The sequence below is a fragment of the Suncus etruscus genome, chromosome X, assembly GCF_024139225.1.
Source record: "Suncus etruscus isolate mSunEtr1 chromosome X, mSunEtr1.pri.cur, whole genome shotgun sequence".
In the NCBI taxonomy this organism is placed as follows: Eukaryota; Metazoa; Chordata; class Mammalia; order Eulipotyphla; family Soricidae; genus Suncus; species Suncus etruscus.
The window spans coordinates 81,194,752-81,209,563 of NC_064868.1; the positions used below are offsets into that span (position 1 = coordinate 81,194,752).

Consider the following 14,812-nt stretch of genomic DNA (forward strand, 5'->3'; position numbering starts at 1 on the left):
AATAAAATAAATACCCCACTTCATTGAAATAAGCATGTTTCCTAATTGTTTATTTGTCATCCTAAGTATATTGTCTTGTATATTGAAATATGATATTTTATCAAAATGTAGACTACACTGAGTTTTTACCTATTTTAGAAGTTAGAATATTTCCATATCACTAAGTATGTATCTGCCAGGTTACATTTAAAAAAGGAACAGTATTTTCTTGTATAAATGTTATGTCTTAAAAAATCACTTTTCTTTAACTTCCTGATACATTCATTCTTTAATATTGTAATTTATTTTTTTGATTTTTGGACCACACCAGCTAATGCTCAGTGGTTACTCCTGGCTATAAACTTAGAAATACCTCCTGGCTTGGGGGACCATATGGGATGCCGGAGGATCAAACCGCTGTCTGTCCTAGGTTAGCACATGCAAGGCAGATGCTCTACTGTTTGCACCACCACTCTGACCCTAGTATAGTAATTTTTCTACTTTTAAAAGGTAAAAGTCATCTATCTCTGATGTTTGTAAACTGATAGACTTACACTTCTTCAAAGTTTCCATAATGCAATTTATATTTTAATAAATATACACATTGTTACTGATAATATAGTTCTAATCCTCTACAATCTTACCCTTTTTGTCTATATTTCTGGAGCATACTTGGCTGTTTTCAGAGCTTATTCCTAAGTCTGTGCTCAGAGATGGGTTCTGGTGGTAGCTCTGGGGAGTACATAAAGTATCTGGTTCAGACACATACCAGGCAAGTATTTTTCCTATGGTACAATATCTCTAGCCCCATGATTAGGCCTTTAACCGTTCTCCCATTCCTCATTCCCATCCTCTGTGAGAATCACTATTTTATTATAGGAGTCAATGGGTTTGGTATTCTCTTGCTTTGTTTTCTTTGAAATTTTTTTGACACAGGTGAATAAAATTTTCTAGCATTGGCTTCCCCTTTCTGACATATTGCTTGGCATGTTTTCATCAAGATGCACTTTCCATCTTTGTTTAACAAATCTTATTATTTATTATTTTTAATTTAGGGGCCATATCCAGTGATGCTCTGAGGATATTCCTGGCTTTGCACTCGGGAGTTTTTCCTGGCAGTGCTCAGGTCACAATGCCAAGGATCAAACCCAGGTCAGTTGTGTGCAAAGCAAGCGCCCTACCCACTGACCTCTCTCCAGACCTTTAATAAATCTTTTTTATAGAAGATATCCCAACTAGACATCCAGTAGGCCAGACCATGTGGCCAGCTGATTTGCAAAAGTTCATTATTTTTGTGGTGTATTTAGGATAGTGGGTTTTTATTTTTTGCAATGAGTGGGTATAGAGTAGTGGATTCTTTGTAGCAAAGTGGGTTTAGGAAAGCATATATTAGAAGCAAGCTAATTTGGCTGGCAGGATCTCAAGACAGCCATCCCATTTGATCTGATTTGGTTGTGGAATCTCTAAAGAAGAGATAAGGTACTCACAGCTAAGTGCTCCCTAGGGAAGGGTAGGTGACATGAGAACTGGAATTTAGAAAAATATTATATAACTGGTTCTCTGGGATATTTCAAGCTGAGTTATTTTTTTGGAGGGGATGTTTATTTTTAACAAAGTAAAGATGACTAAGATAGAAAACTCAATAATTAAAATTCAAAATTCAAAAACCAAGGAACAGAAACAAACAAAAAACCTTCTATGGGAAAAATGAGATTAAATTTTTACTGTCTAACAAATTTCCTATTTCTTTTTATCCCTTCTTTAAATGCCTATATCACTGCTAGATTCCTAAAAATAGTGTAATTATAACAGTTTAGCTAACTGATGAGACATCTAGACTAAAGAACAAAAATGGAAAGCTGTGTAATAGTCCACCATGTATCTACAACATATCTTCTTTAAACAATTAGTCTTAAATGGGAACTTAAGATGTTTTCTAATCTTGGATATTGTGAATAGTGTGGCAATAAACACGTATTTTATATTTCTTTTTGAATTAATGATTGTATAGCTAGTCTTAGATAGGTATCTGGAAGTAGAAATACTAGTTTATTTGGGAGCTCTATTTTTCATTTTTGGGAGAAACTTCTGTGCTCTTTTTCAGTGACGGCACCAATCACTCAGCCATAAAAAATAGTGTGCAAGGGTTGATTTATCTCTGTGATTACTATTTATTTGGTTTCAACAGTTTTTTAGTTGAAGAATTCTGTGCTACTTGGTATGATGTCACTTACTGCAAAGATAAAATAGATCATTGTTAATTGAATATAAAATATAAAATGTAAAGTTCCATGTGTTGGATGAGGCCTACCTTTGCACAGCTCCTCTAGGCCCTTGGCTGTTGGGTAACAGTGGATAAATTAATTCGCAAGCTGTCAGTTAAAGTTTCATTTGAGTCAGCTAGCTTTATTCTATGGCCCTATCCACCATGTGCAATTCCACACATGTACTTCTCTGTTAAGCGTTCTATGCTGAGCAGCGTATCTTGCTGCTTCTCCTCTGGCTTTCTGCTTCTTGTCACTTTATCCTCTCCCTTTCTCCCAGCCAGACTCTATTATTCTATATCAAAATCCTCCCTCGCATCCCAGATGTGGGCAGATCTGACCATCCAGGAGAGATTAACATGTCAACAGAAAGCTTAGGACATTGGGGGGAAGGGATACCTTCTATGGTGATGGAGTTATTTAAACGAACATCTTGTTGAAACTCTACTTTATGCAAATCCAAAATACGAGTGTTTTTACCATATCACAGAACTAATTCTGTAGTGAATTAAAATCGCATGTGAAAATTAAGTGTTTTATACTGAACATAAGCAAATACTTAAAATTCCTTAAACATAGCCAACCTAAACAGTATGCATAATAGAAGAGAATAATTATGCCACAAAATTAAATATAAACATAAAGCTTGGAAAAGATGTTTGAAACACAATAACTAATAATACTTGTATATGGAATATTTAAGCAATTCTTTATTTGAAGGAAGTATGTTTTGATCAGGGTATTATGTAATAACTGGTCTCAAACTTGTGTTGGTCACATACAAGATAGACAGTTTCACCCAATACTATCTCAGCAGCCCTGGATATTGACATAGTTTTTATACTGTATTCTTTTTTTATTTTTTATTCTAAGGTACACAAGGACAGTTTCTTTCTATACTTTCTACCATCAGAACCCTACTATCTATAATAGTACGTGGCAAATAGTAACTACTCAAAATACATTTGTTGAACAACTAAGGTTCTTTACAGCCAAACAAGCAAAATAGATTTACATCTGATTCCCAGAGAAAGAAATGAGTCAATTAACACATACAGAGGTATAAATAAAATAGTTACCAAGATAATTCTCAGTAAAATAATTCCAATATAGGGATCTGAGTAAGAGTAGGGTGGGGAGGGCATTTGCCTTGCAAGCAGCCTACCAGGGTTCGATTCCTAACATCCCATTGGTCCCCTGAGCTTGCAAGGAGTGATTTCTGAGTGTGGAGCCAGGAGTAACCCCTGAGTACCACCAGGTATGCCCCCCCCCAAAATGCCAGTATAATATCACATAATTTTGTTTCATTAGATCTTCAAAAATTTAAAAAGAGAGGGTAAGGGAATGTCTGCCCCAGAGGTCGGCAGTGTATGGGGAGGTCAGGAAAGAAACTTGGGATATTGCTGGCAGAAAATGTATACTGTTGAAGAGTGTTTTCTATTGTATGACAAAGCTCAATCATGACAACTTCGCAGTTGTGAAAACAAATTCAGTATTATGAATAATCTTATAACCAGTGTTTAAATAAAGTAATAAAAAATTTAAAAATCTAAGTGGTAAGAGATCATGAAATAACTCTTCATTACTGTGAGTTGGATGAAGACTTGAGGACCAGTTGGAAGACTTTGAGCAACATCTAAATCTAGGTACACTGAAATCTATTGATTTAATTTCAACATATACATTTTTAGTGAATAAAATGTGGGAAAATAATCTATTGAAATTCTGAGTGGTTAAAAACTTTGTATCAAATCAAAGCAGTTGGAAAGAGGACACAATTGAATAAAATACAGGGTGGGTATAAACTATATGGCATTTTATAATAACATTTTAAACATGAAACTCTTACGTCTGTCATTACCATATATAAAATGATATTGAGGTATAAAGTAGGAGGAGGTGTAATGGTTTCAATATAGGGGTCCAGTTGCAGAGACAGAGAAGCGAATGAGATATTTTAGTGTCTATTTAGGTCAATATTAGACAATACATTTAAAAGCACATAATACCTTTATTATATGCTATACATAGATTACACGTATACATTATATATTAGTTACTTTCCTCAATTTGAGAGCAATTCACAAAAAGCACAGCAAATATGAGGTAATGCACACTGCTAGGATATATATTTTTTTATTTCTTAATAGCACAGGAATAAAACATTTACTTACACATTCTTAAAAACTATAGGAAATGTTAGAAGTGGAATTGGAAATGGTAAACTGGGTGAGACGAGAGTGAATATGTAAACAAGAGCAGAAATAAGTTGAATAGTACAGGGTCCTTGAAGATACGTGAGGCATCACCATTACCGGAATTATTTCAGGAGAAAAATTAATTATGAAGAAAGTCATCTTTTTCTTAGAGTTAGTTGAAAGATATGAGGAATGTATGTATATCTTTAGTCAATTGAGAATTTAAAAAATAGAAACTTCATGAAGTTTCTACTTAATTACTATTTTGCTACCTATAAAATGCTTAACCCTATTAATTATATGAACTCTAGGTTGCATATGATGACCAAACTTCAACATAGAAGAAAAAGAAGAAAACAATTCATGAAATATATTTTCATTCACAATAGAGTATTTTCCCTTTTCCTCTAAATACACACTGTTCACTACACAGATTTTTATATTTCCCTTCATTTCTGTCTCCTATTCTTGCCTCTGACTTTGTTCTTTCCACATTGTCATAAAGATGACTCTAGGCACACAAAATACTATTTCCCCCTTGTTTTGAGTTCACTTGAGCATATTCTATATAAGTTTCTTTGGACACAGGAAGCTAATTTACTCATCTAGTTATTACTAAGTTATATAATGCACTTATGAAAAGGTGAGTCTGCAGTAACAACCAGAGTGACGCTATTTGTAGCAAAATAAAAAAGGATCATGACTGAAAAAAGTAATAGATGTCAAACTGCAGAATTATTGTTGTGTAGAAAAAATGTGAAGGGAAACATGAAAAATGGAAGATTGAAGAGGAATAATTGGGAATGGCAGATATTTTTACATGAGTAACAGGGTAGTCTAGTTAATTCTTAAATAGTCCCTGCCTTTAAAAACTTGAGAGAGGAGAGGAATCTGCACCCCGTGGCAGTCAAGTAATCAGAATTCATTCATGGTAGTACACAGGATTGCTGAAAAAGTTGACTGAATAAGTGCAAGTGAAATAATACAAGTGTCAAGATACTTGCTTTCCCTGCAGCCAAACCCAGTTCAATTTCCAGAGCATCATCATGTCCCCAGAACATTATCAGGAGTGATTTCTGAGACAGTCAGGAATAATCCCTAAACAGCCAGTTATGACTCTAAACTGCCCCACACCAATAAAAAGTAAAGAGAAGATGGGCAGATATTTCCTCAAAGGCATCATAAAGATTCCATCAGACATATAAAAATTAAACTTTGATTGAAAGATGTAATCTTTAGCAGAGGGTCTCAAGAAAAATTATTAAATTATTGAATCTCTAGATAACACTTGATTTGATTATCTAAAATATGTCAAAATAAAATCTGTGATTGTAAACATGATTATACACTTGTTAATTTAAAATGGCAACAAAACATTGCTTGTTAAATAATATAAATAATATATTTACAAAAACAATTTAAAATAATTTTGAAAATAATGCAATTCTCTTGAAACCAAGTATATTAGATGATTTCCATATGTTATTCCAATTAGAATTTATGAACAAAATCTAGCATTGAGATATTTGCAGGAAAAGTAAAGAGTATTTTAACTCTTTTATGATAACCATGGTATTTTCTTCAATATAGAAAGATACCCAGCTCAAAGAGGGTTAGTTTTCTTCAGAAGAATTATAATGTGACATCTAAAACTCCATCAATGATCTGCTTATATTATGATCAGCATTTAAGTCTGTTGCTTTGTTTTGCAGTTAAAATCTTTATATTTTGGGGGTTTGAAATGGTATGTGGTACAGTTAAAATCTTATTATCATGCATAAATTTTTTCTCTTTAGTTTTTGGACCACACCCAGTGATGCTCAGGGGTTACTCCAGGCTGTTCTCTCAGAAATCTCCCCTGCCTTGGGGAACCATATGGGATGCCAGGGATCAAACCTGGGGATCGATCAGCAGCATGCAAGACAAATGCCCTACACTATGCTACTGCTCTGGCCCCTATCTTGCATAATATTTTTTATTTAAACACCTTGATTACATACATGATTGTGTTTGGGTTTCAGTCATGTAAAGAACACCACCCATCACCAGTGCAACATTCCCATCACCAATGTCCCAAGTCTCCCTCCTCCCCACCCGACCCCGCCTGTACTCTAAACAGGCTCTCCATTTCCCTCATACATTCTCATTATTAGGACAGTTCAAAATGTAGTTATTTCTTCCTGAGGTGAGCTGGAAGTTCCAGCTCTTTTCTCTTTTGTGTCTGAAAATTATTATTGCAAGAATGTCTTTCATTTTTCTTAAAACCCATAGATGAGTGAGACCATTCTGCATTTTTTTCTCTCTCTCTCTGACTTATTTCACTCAGCATAATAGATTCTGTGTACATCCATGTATAAGAAACAGGCCCTCAGATCTGTGGAATAGGCTTGAATACTCAGAAAATGTTCCCCAGACATACAATCACCTAATTTTTGATAAAGGAGCAGGAAATCCTAAATGGAGCAGGGAAAGCCTCTTCAACAAGTGGTGTTGGCACAATTGGTTAGCCACTTGCAAAAAATTGAACTTAGACCCCCAGCTAACATCATGTACGAAGGTAAAATCCAAATGGATTAAAGACCTCGATATCAGCCCCCAAACCATAAGATATATAGAACAGCACATAGGCAAAACACTCCAGGACATTACAGGCATCTTCAAGGAGGAAACTGCACTCTCCAAGCAAGTGAAAGCAGAGATTATTTTGCATAATATTTTAACTGAATCATCATAACATACATAGTTACAAATTTGTTCATGGTTGATTATCAGGCATACCATGTTCCCATACATGTTACTTTGCAATGTGTGTTCACTTTAGCAAGCACACATTCTGTGGCAGGAGAACAAGGAGAATTTTTCCTTGTGGGCTGAATCCAGGCAGCATTGTAGGCTTAGACATAAGCAAAGAGCAAGAGTCTCACAAGCCATGTTATAGGGCATTTTCCCAAGGTCATCCTTCTGATTCAGAGCCAATGTAATGTATTGGCACTGTGGGTGTGCATATACACCATGGCATCAAGTAGAGCAAGGATGTTGGGGCTACAGTACAGCAAGGACACTGTAAGATAAGAAATACACCATGATTACCTCAAGGGAAGTTGAGTAGAGCAAGGACATTAGGGGTACATGCACATCATACACTATGAATTCTCATTCCAAAAAATTCTGAACAAGTTTGCTTGTTGTCAAACACAAATGGTATTTCATACAGTAATGCAAATAGTTTTGCTTGCAACTCAAGCAATCACACAAGTATTTTCCTGAGCCAGAAGTATTTTTTTTTTTTGGTTTTTTTGTTTGGGCCACACCCGTTTGACGCTCAGGGGTTACTCCTGGCTATGTGCTCAGAAATCGCCCCTGGCTTGGGGGGACCATATGGGACGCCAGGGGATCGAACCGCGGTCCTTCCTTGGCTAGCGCTTGCAAGGCAGACACCTTACCTCCAGCGCCACCTACCCGGCCCTCCTTTTTTTTTTTTTTTTTGGTTTTTTTTTGAGCCAGACATATTTTAATCATGGTTTCTATTTCATTAAACCAAACTTGAATATGTACATATATGTGTATATGTAAATAGAACCAGAGATAAAGTGGACAAGGTTCTTGTGCTCCAAGTTGCTGATCTGGGATGGATCCCTGAGCCTCACAAGGTGTGATTCCTGAGCACAGAATCTGGAGTAAGAGTAATCACTAGGCATAGCTTGGAGTGACCACAACACTCCCCCATAAAAGTTTTTTAAAAGTTCTTAATAAACTTATTTAATTTAATTTGTAGTGCTTTATTAGTGTGTATTAATGGAAACCATCCATTATCTTTTTCTTCTGTGTGTGGTTGAGACAAAGGCAAAAATGAGTTCAGTTACATGTCACTATTATGGTTAATATTCACATCATTAAAGCATCCCTACCACTGCTTATGCATGATCATCAAAAAGTCAAGATAGTGAAAAAAGAAAATTTTATCCTTATATAATTATGAAAATAGCTTTGACCTCAAGTATTCTTTATAGGGTCATGAAAACTGCCTCTATGATATCTGCTGAACTTATGATACAATTATATTTAAACTAAACTAAAATTAAGTTAATGCATATGTTCTATATTTCATAGTACTAACATTTGAGGAGATGAGTATCAGGACAATATACATTTCAAATGTATGAGTGTTATATCACTAAAGCTAAAATTTGGATCAAGTTTTTATTACTTGGTAAAACAGAAGAAAAGGAGTGTCCTATTTGCTTACTATCTAATTACAGAGAGAAACTGTGCTTGAGCAGAGCCTAAGTTGTTCAGTTAGATAGAAAAATATTGAAAATGTCTATCTCAATTGTTAAGAATCCCATTTTAAAGACTACCACAGGAGAAACCAATATGAACTCTATTGCAAGGAAAAATATTTTACCTAGAAATCGTTTTAGTAAGGATTGCCCTTTACTTTTGTACTTTTTACATGATTAATAGTATTGAATGTAGCAATATCTCTTGTTAATCTTGTCCCTCTGATATCATATTTATTTACAGGCTCAGGGAAAGTAGACTTTTCACAAGGATAAGGCAATATGATATAACTGTTTTGGTTTTGGTTTTGGTTTTGGTTTTGGTTTTTGGTCTTTGGATTTATTCTTCTACTGTGTTTTTCTCCTGCACATAAGCAGGACCATTCTAAGTCTGTCCCTCCCCTCGATTCATTTAACTCTATTGCTGGGATTTTTTGTTAATAGTATATTTATTTAAGCACCATGATTACAAACATGTTTGTAGTTGAATTTCAGTTGTAAAAAAGAACACCCTCTTCACCAGTGCACCCTTCCTAACACCAACGCCCCCATCTCCTTCCTCCCCCACCCCCTGCCTGTATTTGTGACAGGCATTCTATTTCTTTCATTCACTACCATTGTATTGATAGTTGTTAATGTAGTTATTTCTCTAACTGCACTCACCACTCTTTGTGGTAATGTTCATATCATGGGCCTGTGCTTTTAGCCCTCATCTTATTATCTCTAGGTATTATTAAAATAATGTCTTTTATTTTTCTTAAAAACCACAGATGAGTGAGACTATTCTGTATCTATCTTTCTCCCTCTGACATATTTCACTCAACATTATAGATTATATGTTCATCCATGTATAGGAAATTTTATGACTTCATTTTCATGATGACTGCATAGTATTCCACTGTGTATATGTACCACAGTTTCTTTAGCTACTCATCTATTGCAAGGCATCTAGACTTCTGCTGAAGAAATTTCTTTCCTACATTCAAAGCAATTCATTGGTGGAGTCCTTATGTAGTCATACTGATTAACTCTTGAATAAAATAACACTCTTCCTATTAAACTCTAGTGAAACTGAGAAAAATATATTTTTTTTGCCAAAGCTATTTTACCTGTATTTGGCATCACTCAATATTAAACATTATGTTCATTCCACAGATCTGGTTTATTTTGGCAATTAAAGAGAAAGAAGTTTTCAAATGTTGTATTACTGGAAGTTGCACACACAACTGTTGATATTTGGGCTTGACAAGATGACATTTAGATGTATTTATCTAAATCTATAGCATACACTATCTCTAGCATGGGAATTAGATTTGGCATAATAAACATTTATTTTGAGGGGCCACATCTGTTTGACGCTCAGGGGTTACTCCTGGCTATGTGCTCAGAAATCTCCCCTGGCTTTGGGTAACCATATGGGACTCCGGGGATCTAACCGCGGTCCAACCTAGGCTAGTGTTTGCAATGCAGACTCCTTACCTCTAGCTCCACCTCTCTGGTCCCATAATAAGCACTTTTAAAAAATATTTTTATTTTAATACATAATAAGCACTTTTAAACTCTGCACAGGAGGAAATATAATTGCCCTTCGAAATGCCTGGAAAATGATTAAAGTACCCTTTGCACTAATGAGAACATAAAAGCTATGCATGTTGCAGTTGTTATGAAAGGACAGCTGTATAATATCTATTCATTTCTTGTCATACAGATGTGGGTTAACAATTAGTCCAATAGTACAGCAGGTAGGGCTTGTATTAGATCAACCTAGGTTCAATCTCCATCACCACTGAGCTTATCAGAACTGATCCCTGAGTGCAGAGCCAGGAATAAGATCTGAGAACCATGAGGTATGACTCGAAAACAAACAACCATAACAAAACTACAACAAGAAAGAAAAACAGACTGTGACTGGGGTTACAGTACAGCTGGTAGAGCAATTGTTTTGTATGTTGCTAAGCACTTCCTATCCTTGGCATCTGAAATGGTTCCTAGAACCTACCAGGAATCATTGCTGAGCATAGAGCCATGCATAGCCTCTGAGTACTGCTTGGTTTGACCCAAAACACACAAACACACATACACACAAACACTAAGAGAAATAAACAAAAAAAAACTGAAGCAAAAAGATATTTACTGGTAGGTAACTTGTTACCTTATTAGAACAGTGGTACTTTCAACAATATCTCTTATGTACATGTCTTTTCAGTGATAATCATGTATAATACATAAAAGTCTATTATTTATATAAATAATAGAATTCTTAAAAAATATTATTAGCTGGGCCACAAAGATAGTACAGAATTTAAAGTACTTTGCACCAAACTAGTCTTAACTAGATCCCCTGCACCTCATTCCTGAGTATTGTCAGGAATGATTCCTGAGCAAACAGCCAGCAGAAGTAAGTCCTAAGCACTGTAGATTATGACCCCAAAATCGCAAATTTTTCTACTAAAATATGATATTTCAGTTTATAAATAATAAAGTTCAAGAACGATATTTCAAGAACTACTTTTCTGAAATTACAAATACAATTGAAGCATAGATGAAATGTATTTGGGGGGGTCACACTGGTTTAATTTAAATGAAGTCTAAATTAATTCATCAAAAGTAGGCTAAAGTAATTCTTTTTGATACATTTATAATGGGACTTATTTTTTACATTTATTTTTGCTAGGCAATTATTTGTATATAGAAATTTAATAGATATTGTACATTACTTTCATAATACATTTCAACAACTCTTGGTGGTATTCATAATGTTTTCCTGTATTTAGCATTTTCAGTGTATAATATTATGCCATCTGCAAAGAGTGCTGATTTTATTTCTTCCTTAATTTAGGTTATATGACCATTTGGATACACTTCATATTATTTTCTTGTCTAATTACTCTTAATTTAACTTCCAGCACTATTTACTAGTAGTGTTGGGAGTGTATATTATTATTTTTTCCTAATGGTTTGAGTTCTTAAATTATTCAATATAATTTTCCTTTGCATGTGCTTATCCATCTTGGACAGGAAGTACCTCTGGATTATCCCCCTACCCCTACCTGTTCTCCACCAATGGGGATGGTCCTACTCTTCTCAATAAAGACCTCAGGTTAGAAAGACTTCTTTTCATTTTGGTTCCACAGCTAGCCTGTCTGCTTGTGGTGGAAGTTCCTGAAGCTGTTTTATATTCCTAAACTTGTGTGAATTATTTCCTGTTTTGGCGTTGTTTCTAGACCTGCATTCCCCAGTTCCTCTACATGAGGGCAAGAGGCTTCCACTACACATAATCATAGAAAAATACCCTACTACTTTCATTTTTATGGAAGATATTGAATTTTTGGAAGATACAAAGTTTCAACTATTTAGTCTTTATTATGAAGAGGCATATACATTCTTTCTATGCTTACTTTGTTGAAGGTTTATATCATTAAATGATAGACATTAGTCAAATATTTTCCTACACCTATTGTTTTCCTTAATAGATATAGGGTATTATATTTATTAATTTTCAGATGCTATACTAGCCTTTCATCCTTGTAATAAATTTCAATTGATTATGATGCATTATTTTATTATATTATTGTATTCAACTTGCTAATTTTTGAGTGCATTTACATTCCTATTTATCAGCAATACTGTTCTATAGTTGTATACTTTTATATCATTGTCTGATTATGTAACCAGGAAAATCTTTCATAGAATGTGGTATATTTTATTCTTTTCAATTATACAGAAGAATTTATGAAGTATAGGTGCTATCTCTCCGGGCCTGTTTATTCCTCATTTAGTCTAGGAATTTTGTGCTTATACAAATTACCCATTTGTCTTGAAGCAATAAAGAAGATAATATAGTTTTTTTAGTCTAAGTAGAAGTGTAAATGACATGATTAAGAGAATAGACCTTTGGGCCCTTAGAGAGAGAGACAGAGAGAGAAAGTGAGAGACAGAGAGAGACAGACAGACAGACAGACAGACAGACAGACAGACACACACACACACACAGAATTGCAAGCAACTGAGCCCAATTCAATCCCAGTAGCTACTGATCCCTGATCACAGTGCCAAAGCAAGCCCTGAACACCCATGAGTGTGGCAGCAAATCTTATTCTAAAACAAATAATAAAGACTGATTAAAGTGAAGAAACAGAAAAGAAAAAAAATAAACTATGAAAGAATTTTAGACAGAGGCAAATACAAGTAAATGGTGCCCCTGAATAGTAGAAACAAGTAATGAAAATAAAGCAAGCTAATTAAAGGCAACATCTCTGAACTGATGGAATAATTGAATAAAGACTTTGAAACATCTCATCATGTGCCAAGAAGAGTTCACGAAAAGACAAACACATCCAGACACATACAAATAATTTTTAAGCACAAGCATAAAAATAACCTATCATTATCTAAGCAGGAGAACAAGCTATCTTCAAAGGAAAATAAATTAGGCTTTTCTAAAATGTCTCATTTGAAACAGGAAGTGGAAAAAACCATTGAAGAAATACCTTCAGAAAACTGCTGAAATATTTTAATTTATATACAGCTAGAAGTGTAAAAGAATATAAAATGACACATCTTCTAATATTTTCTAAAATTAGTTTAATTACATTGAAACTGACATGTAAAAATGTAGAAATCAGAAAGATTAGCAAGAGTTAATTTAGGGGTACTGAACATTTCTTTGTATTCTGTTTAAAAACTTATCACCAAACAAAGGCAATATTGTAAATACTCTTGTGTGAATAACATCTACTTGTGCTCAGAATTTTAGCTCCTGGCTCTGTGCTCAGGAATGTCTCCTGGTACAGCTGATTTAACCATATGTAGTGCTGGGTATTATGTGTATAAGGTTTGGCCACAGCCATGACAAATACCTTGCCCACGGTATTTTACCTCTGACTCATAAGATAAGTTCTTTGTTTCTGTTTTTGAGCCTTACTATTGGTGCTCAGGGATATTCTTGGCTCTGTGCTCAGGGATCACTCCTGATGGTGTTCAGGGGGCCATATGTGATTCCAAGGGTAGACTCAGATCACCCAAACCTTACTTTCTGTAGACTCTATCTGGCTCTAATAAATATTCTTAAATAACAGAAATATATATATATATATAAATTTAGTAACTCATCAAAACAATATTGGTCTAAATTTCTGAATTGTAATAACAATAAATGCAATTAATTGCATTATTCTTTATGCTGAATCAGAGAAAGTGAATCAGATAAAATTTTCTACTTAAATAAAAAAAATGGTTTACTCTGAATTTAGACAACTGAAGAACATCGTTTAAATGAAAAATTTTGTAAAAAACAAAGGTATTCCCGTTATTAAAATAGTATTAGAGAGACGGAACAGCAGTAGGGCATTTGCCTCGCATACAGCTGATTAGAACAAATGGTGGTTCAATCTCAACATCCCATATGGTTCCCCTTGAACTGCCAAGAGCAACTTCTGAGAGTAGAGCCAGGAGAACTCCTGAGCGCTGCCAGGTGTGACCCAAAGCCCAAAATAAATAAACAAATAAATAAAACAGTATTAGAAGAATATGGTCTTTTAAAGATCCTGGAGAACAAAGAAGTAAATTGATTTAAAAGGGAAATACAAAACAAGGGTATATACTTAATTCTAAGAGTAAACACATAATCTCTTGATTTTCTAACTTTCTTATTGTTAAAATAACTGTTTATTAAGAATATTCTGAATATAGTCTGTTTTCTCTTCAGATCGCATAAATCTTTCGCCTTTTACTAAAGATTTCTGTGGAGAGGAACAATTCTGAGTTGTGACCAATTTTTTGAGGCCTTGCTTCGGTAAGGCTAAAAAAATAAGAAGAAAAAAAAGAATATTCTGGAGCTGAAATTCCACGTATAATAAAATAGATTATTCTGTTAAGAATCTGGGAAGAAAATTTAATTAAATAAAAGCCATTTTTCCCCCTTTGTTTCCCAACTCATTTTTTTGTTGACTTACAACACTCCATCTGGACATTAAATTATGGAGATTTTAAAGTTGGTTTTACCGTCTCTTTTGTCTCTCTGACATAGATATTCATGTAATGTCATGTATAGTGATGCTTGCAGAAATTGATATAGTATGTTAGCTATAAG

General features: G+C 34.4%; 1 non-coding gene across 1 annotated transcript; it reads left to right on the forward strand.

Annotated features, from left to right (window-relative positions):
• Positions 1-14,408: 14,408 nt before the first annotated feature.
• LOC126000087 (U5 spliceosomal RNA) lies at positions 14,409-14,523 on the forward strand. Its single transcript, XR_007492454.1, has one exon. It is a non-coding gene; the product is annotated as a U5 spliceosomal RNA (small nuclear RNA).
• Positions 14,524-14,812: the final 289 nt, after the last annotated feature.